A 7,723-nucleotide genomic window follows, 5' to 3' on the forward strand; every position below is an offset into this window, starting at 1 on the left:
AAGCCTATTATGTATCAATACCTGATAAATTGAGTAGAGATACTAAAGTAGTGCTCAGTGGATGGAGAGTACCAGGAAGGGAAACCAGAAGGCTGTTATTTTATAAAGGTCAGACAGGGCTTTCCTTGATGAGATGACATTTGAGGCAGGACCTCAAAGAAGTAAGGAACAACCTTGTGAATATCTGGGAAGCCATTGCTCTACATAAGGGAGTGTTAATAGAAACAGCCCAAGGCAACAACATTCCTGGTGTATTCCAGTAATAGCAAGGAGGTCAAAGTGGCTGGAGAACTTTAAGTAAGGGAAAAGTATTGGTCGGATGGGGGTGGTGGGCAGATCACACAGTGGCTTGGGAGCCATGCAAGCAACATCAGCTTTTATTCTGAATGAAATGGGAAACCTTTGGTGGGCTTTGAACATAGAAACACTGTGATCTGACAGGAAATTTTGTTAAAAGAATCCCTCTGTGTTGCTGGGTTGAGAATAAGCTTGGATGTGGGGAAGAACTGAGCAAGGACAACTGGAGGCCAATTAGGATTTAGGGGAGATTTAAAGGTGGCATCGAGCAGGGTGTAGCACTTAACATAGTGAAAAGTGGTTGAATTCATGGTGTGTTTTGAAGGTAGAGTCAGGATTTAAAAACAGACTGGGAAAGTAGTATGAAAGAAAGAGAGGGCCCAAGGATGATGTTAAAGTTTTCGGAGTGAGCAGTGGGAGGATGGAATTTACCACTTAGAGACAGGAAAATCTGTGGATGGAGTGGGTTTGTATGTTTATTTTTAGACATTTTACATTTGAGTTGCTAATGATACAGAGAGGAGGCTGAATAGCAGTTGGATAAAAAAAAATGTCTTTAGATCAGGGGAATTATTTGGACTCTGTGTAGACATTTGAGATTTTTTGGAGAGATTAAAAAAGCCATGGGCCTACATGAGATATCCTAAAGACTGGATATTAAAAACATTAGAGATAAGACTGAGAAGTGAAACCATTTGGGCACTTCTGTGTTTAATTGTAGAGGAAATGAAAATAAACCATTCAAAGAGCCTGAGAAGGAGTGTTTGGTCAGGAAGTAGAAGGATCAAGATACTGTGATTTCACAGGAGCCAAAAATGTCAATAGGCAGGGAGCAATCAGTTCTGTCAGATATACTAGATCAAGAAGGATGAAGACTGGAAAGTTTACATTGAATTTAGCAATGTTGATGTCATTAGTGACACAGACAAGGGCTGATGATGTCCCTTGGTAGGGACGAACGCCTGATGGAGTCAGTTCAAGAGAGACCAATGTGTACATACCATTGTTTTCAAGGAATTCCTATAAACTTGACATGAGACAATGTCCAGAATGGAAAAATTGAAAGATAAAATTCTTGAATTTTTGTCTTTGAGTAAACCAAAGGGGTTTAGATCCAGTCCAAAAATGGAGAAAGGTACTAAAAGAGATGACTTTTACTTGATTTATGTCTCTGTGTATTTCACAAGGGGCAATGTACACGTCTTATTATGGTTGGAGAAGCATTGCCTGTTTTCTGCCAAAAGTCCTTGCAATCAGGGTGCGTGGGTGGCTCAGTCAGTTAACCATCTGACTTCAGCCCAGGTCATGATCTCACAGTTTGTGAGTCCGAGTCCCACATTGAGCTCTGTGCTGAGAGCTCAGAGCCTGGATCCTGCTTCAGATTCTATGTCTCCCTCTCTCTTCCCCTCTCTCTCTCTCTCTCTCAAAAATAAACAAACATTAAAAAAAAAAAAAAGTTGTTTAAAAAAAAAAAAAGAAGTCCTTGCAATCATGTGTCTTCCTTGCACTCCTATCTCTCACATACAGGATAGGAAAGGTCAAAGAACTTAAAATTTTGCCTCTCTCTTACCCGTTTGATAAGCCCACCTTGAAGATATATGTCTACTAATGAGGTAGTATTTTTCTCTTTTTAAAAATTTAAACCTTCTTAATTCCCTCTGATTATATCAATTATACTCATTACAATTAACATAATTTTGGGTAGTGATCTTTCCATATGTATTTTACCATAGCTCTATTTCATGGTGTTTATTTTCCTTAAATATTTGGGGATCATTGGTTTCCCATTCATGTCTGTGTTTGAGAACTCCTGCTTTTATCAGAGCCATGCTCGAATGAGAGCTGCTAGAGGAGATCTGGTAGTGTTTGCAGGGTGATGTGGGATCCCTTCCCCTCCTGGGTCTGTTATTATTCAGAACACTGATTGGCTTCTCCTACCACAGGGCTGATTCTCATTATTCCTCTCTTGGTACACACTTCCTACACTTTTGCTTGGGAGATAGGGGCTACATTCCAAAAGCTCTGATGGTAGCTGTCTGATTGGTCACCCTGATATTTGCTTAATGTTCGCCTTTGCCTGGGTATTTACTCCTAGAGCCTGGCTGGTTCTCTTCTACATTCACTCTGGCTCTAAAAAATATTTTTTTTTTTTTTTTGGTGTATTTTTGATAATGGTTGTCTCTGGTCACTTTCCTGTACATATGACCAATTCTGCCCTCTTTCAGAAGATCCCCCAAATTTCTCACTTATTAATTCTATAACTTATTTTACAATTCTGGTATTTTTCACTGATAAATTCTTCTCTGAATTTATGTGAGATTTGGTACAGGGGTAATTTAGAAGAGTATTGATAAATGTCAATATTCATTCAGTCACCATTTTAACTAATTTTTAGGTTTCTAACTTACTTGAAAACCTGTCATAGGTCTCCATTTTTTTTTGTATTTTTTAATAACAAGAAAAACATGCTTATGTTAGAAAATATTTTAAAAAGTGTTTATCATAAAAAAGAATTTCTCTTTTAATTTCACTCTAATCCTACTCACTTCTTATCTTCTGAGGGGTAATTTACTTTGGTAGTTTTTCATATAGATATATATGCAGGTATATAAATAAATATTTTCTATTTTATTTTCACATAAATAAAAATTAAATTGCACATATTACTATTTCAAAAGTATTATATTGGAAACTTTTCATGTCTATACATATAAACCTTTGTGTGTTTTATTATCTCCATTTTATATAGAGATAATGAAGTAGGAAATTATTAGCTAAAGTCAATAATATAACATAAAGTAACATAAAGGTGACTGAATCGCAAAGAATATAATAGCCATAGTTAAAGGTTCGGATTTTGAGGGCTCACCTGTGAACTTGGAAATTTTCCCTCAGCTGTAAAATGGTGAGGATAATAATGATAATAAATCTTATAAAATTATTGTAATATATGAAAAAAATGCACAGAAAATGCTGTGATGTCTGGGATATAGTAAGTGCTCTATAATGTCAATTGTATTATTAAAAGAAATAAAATAAACTACCAGGTTATACCAGACAACAAATAAACCATAAATATTCCCAGATATCTTGGTATCTGAAGAATAGTATCCCAAAACAGTTCTTTAAATTCAGAGAACATAGGACATCAGTATGAGGGTAGAATAAAGTACTCCTCAAAGATATTCTCACCTCTGGATACTTTTTCTTTTACCTTCCATTTTAGTTTTCCCTATAATGATTGTACTTCAGAGATTGAGGGGAGGGGAGTTATTACTGATTTTTTTTTTTTTTTTGTCTTTATGAGCTCATTGGCCAAAGTATTTACTCAACTAGGTAAACACTATAAAAATGGAAACCAAAATGCTACCTCTAACAGAACTGTTGTTCCAAGATTGGAAAGACTCCCCCACACATATTTACTTACATCAGGCATGTTCATATATGAGGGATGCTCTTTTTGTCTTTCTGCAAGGCAAGGCTTAGGTAAAGGATGCAAAAGAATTGTTCCTAAGAGTGCTGATGTTAGAAGTTTATCAACATCTTCATTAAGAGTATGCCTTGGAAAGTTCACCACTCAGAAAACTGGACTGCCTTAGAGCTCAAAAGAAGGTTGAAATCACCTACTTACAACTCATTAATTTTACAGAGTTTTTTTTTTTTTTTAAGTTTATTCATCTATTTTGAGAGAAACAGAGACAGCACGAGTTGAGGAGGCTCAGAGAGAGAGGAGACAGAGAATCCAAGACAGGATCTGTGCTGCCAGCACAGAGCTTGACACGGGGCTTGAACTTATGAAACCATGAGATCATGACCTGAGCTGAACCCAGGAGTCAGCTGCTTAATCAACTGAACCACCCAGGTGCCCTTAATTTTAGAGTTTCCTAAAAAGGACCAAAGCTTTTAAAGATGTGCTACACTATTTTTGTTATTTCCTTGGCTCAATATAAGTGGTTGACTGAATTCATGAATCAATTCATGAATTAAAAGTATAAACATAGTATAGTAAACCCTTGGTTTGCAAGCATAATTTGTTCTGGAAACATGCTTGTAAGATAAAGCACTTGTATATCAAAGCAAATTTCCCCATAAGAAATAATGGAAACTCAGATGATTTGTTCCACAACCCAAAAATATTCATATACAAAATAACAATACTGTAATGTAATACAAAATAATAAAGAAAATACAAAATATAAAGAAAAATAAACAACCCACACAGCTTTGAAAACCTTAGCGGCTGTTGTGAGGGAGACAAGAGAGAGGAGCATTATTGTATGGGATGCCTTTCACTATCACTAACAGAATCACTGTGATCTATTGGCTTAATGGAATCTTTTTCTGCATGGGGCCATTGTATATGCTCTCATGGATGTTGACTACAGTACAGTATTAATGAACTCTTGTCATATACTGTATTTTATGTAACTGGCAATAAGGCAGTAGAGGAAAGGGTCTGTATCTACAGGCAGCCTGACCTAGAATGAAGCAAAGCATTCCTAAGCTTACTCTTGTATGGAAGAGCAAAGCACTGTCCATAGGTGCTTTGAAGTGGCAAAAAATACACTAGTGCCAGTTGAGGGCACCTTCCAACATTCTGAGAAATCCCTGATTTCTACCAAACAGCATGGCCTGAGACGGAGCATTCAAGCATGGGAGATGACCACCCACAGTCCCTCAGTGAGAGAGATATATATAGAGAGAGAGAGAGAGAGAAGAACCTTGACTCAGTTGTGAGATGTGATGTTCTGTGTTTCATACTACTTACATTGTAAGACATCGCTCATTTATCAAGTTAAAATTTATTAGAAATGTTTGCTTGTCTTGCAGAACACTTGCAGAGCAAGTTACTACAAATGCAAGGTTTTACTGTACATACCGCAATAGAATACTATATATCAATAAAAATAAACTACCGTTACTTTCAGTAAATTATATAAATCTTAGCATTATCATACTGTTTTATAACAGTAACTTTAAAACGATTATATAGAGTGTGTGCCTTTTTATAAAGTTAAAAACATCTAAAATGATGTGTGTTTTTAGGGCATATACTGTATTAAGGAACTCTGCACACATATACCCCCAAGAGCGTGATCATTCAGGATGATTGTTACTTTGGGTTGGGGAAGGAAGAGAAAAGAATAGAAGACCACGTGAGCTCATTTAAGTTACCATCAGGGCTCTACTTTTCATAATTGATGCAGGTTCACTATGTTATTTAAAATAAGCAAACACGTGCTTGCTTCGGCAGCACATATACTAAAATTGGAACGATACAGAGAAGATTAGCATGGCCCCTGAGCAAGGATGACACGCAAATTCATGAAGCGTTCCATATTTTTAATAAACTTCATATATTGAAAAAAATAAAATAAAATAAAATAAGCAAACAACTAAATATAATGAACCATTCGTGTCTTGAAACAAGAATTGTAATTAATCTAGGTCCTAGGAAAATAAATAGTTTAAAAAAAAACATAAAACTTTGCAAAGAGAACTTATAATTTTTCCCCTCTCTCCCTCTCCATCAGGAGTCAATTGAAATACTAAACATATTTCTGCTTCTCCCGATTCTAAGATTCTCTGGCTTTTTTTCAAATGTCAGCAGTCACACAACTCAAGGAGAAACTTTTGATATTCACATTTATTGTAATATAGAATATAAATGCATTTTGATTCTTCTTCTTGAACTTAAAAAGCTTGTATGGTTAAAAATGCAAACCCAGGAAGTGAGGAATCATTATTTCAATCACAAACTGAGATGATTTTATACAAGGAAATATAAGTGGCTACGGTAAGCAATGGGTTATAGAGGGGGGGCTGGAGAGAACAAAATAAAGATGTTAAAGTGGCATGTTAAGGAGGAGCCAAAGCAAGGATAGCTGATTTTATTTTATTTTATTATTTTATTTTATTTTATTTTATTTTATTTTATTTTATTTTTTATACATGCATACATTTATTTTTATATATACATATGTACATTCAATGTACGTATGTACAATTATTCACACAATTATACACATTCAATTATACACACAATGCCTACGTACATTCAGGTGTCTTATGTTTAAATGACTGAGTGATTATTGGAAACCCAGCCTTTAGGGGCAGAAAAATGTTGAAGGTCATCCAAGATTCACTTAATCCATTTCATTTGTCTTCACATTATTCTGAGTAATTCCCTTACCTTGCAGATGGATTAGATTGAATAAACAATATGCTTTCTCTGATTTTATCAATGTTCCTTAAAAACAAAACAAAAATTGAATTTGAAACCAGACCAAGAGTCTATTTCAAGTACTCATGATGTACCAGAGGGAGGCCTCACACTCCAAAGATTCAATTATGTAGGTTTATAGCCATTTACTACAAGCTTTAGGGACAATCTACATGTTTTGGTTGAATTCAAATACTACTTTTAAGATTTGGAAATCATTTGAATGTAATAGTCACAGAAAGTATTCTCCCTTGCTAAAAGAATTGTAAATATATTGAATATGTTCATCAAGTCATTATTAAGTCTAGCTATTCATCATATACTGGTTACACTTTAACCAAATCAGTCATGGCAAGGAAGCTTCTTAGAATTTATATGTCTCCGTTCTGTTTCTTTAGGTCCAGATAGGTGTACAGTAAAGTCTTGAGACATAGGTTTTTGGACAATCCAAATGCAGGTTTTATCTTTACTATTTTAGAGTCAGTAAACCAGAGGCAAGCTATGCCAGGCTATCCCTGGCATCTCAGACTTACACCTTTGTCACCACTTACAGTTTAGGCAGAAGAACGCATTCAGGCTTTCCATTGCTACATTTCAGGATTTCATTAGTGTGTGAGGCTTCCCAAATGAGTATTTCAAGTGACAGATGATTTTGTTGTGCCCCTTCTCCACAGCATCAATATCCACTATTCTATGGAGGATTAACTAGAGTAAGCACCCTGCAGTCACTGCTTATGAATTGTAAATGTGTGACAATTATGGCTCTTGAGGTACAAAACACATTTTTTATAGTGATTTGTGGGGCCCATTTTTATTGGGAACGAGCTTAAAACTGCCAGATTCATTAGCTACTTGAGCTACACTGGTCATATCCTTTGTGTGTTTGCGCATTAGGCTTTCTTAATCAGAGAAATAAGCTTACATAATTTCTTTTAAATTACACATAGTCGGGAAGGAGGTATTCAACACAGGAAGGATTGTGAGAAAAACTATAAAATAGAAATGCCAAGAGTGGATTCACATTAAAAAATATTTAATGAGCAATAAAATGCCTCTGTAGCGATTCCAAGGGATGCACAGCGTGGTCCGGGGAAGAAACAGTGTGCTCCAGTAATTTCTCTTGAGAATGGTACAATTTAGAGAGTCCAATTATTTTCCGCTGCTCAGGTCCCCTTGTCTGATTGTCTGTCTTATTCCCCCCCC

General features: G+C 35.7%; 1 non-coding gene across 1 annotated transcript; it reads left to right on the top strand.

Moving 5' to 3' along the window:
- The first annotated feature begins 5,535 nt into the window (after positions 1-5,535).
- On the top strand, positions 5,536-5,642 carry LOC112861758 (U6 spliceosomal RNA). Its single transcript, XR_003223660.1, has one exon. It is a non-coding gene; the product is annotated as a U6 spliceosomal RNA (small nuclear RNA).
- Positions 5,643-7,723: the final 2,081 nt, after the last annotated feature.

This window comes from Puma concolor, chromosome A1 (genome assembly GCF_028749965.1).
Source record: "Puma concolor isolate L17-30 chromosome A1, mPumCon1.1.hap2, whole genome shotgun sequence".
Lineage (NCBI taxonomy): Eukaryota > Metazoa > Chordata > Mammalia > Carnivora > Felidae > Puma > Puma concolor.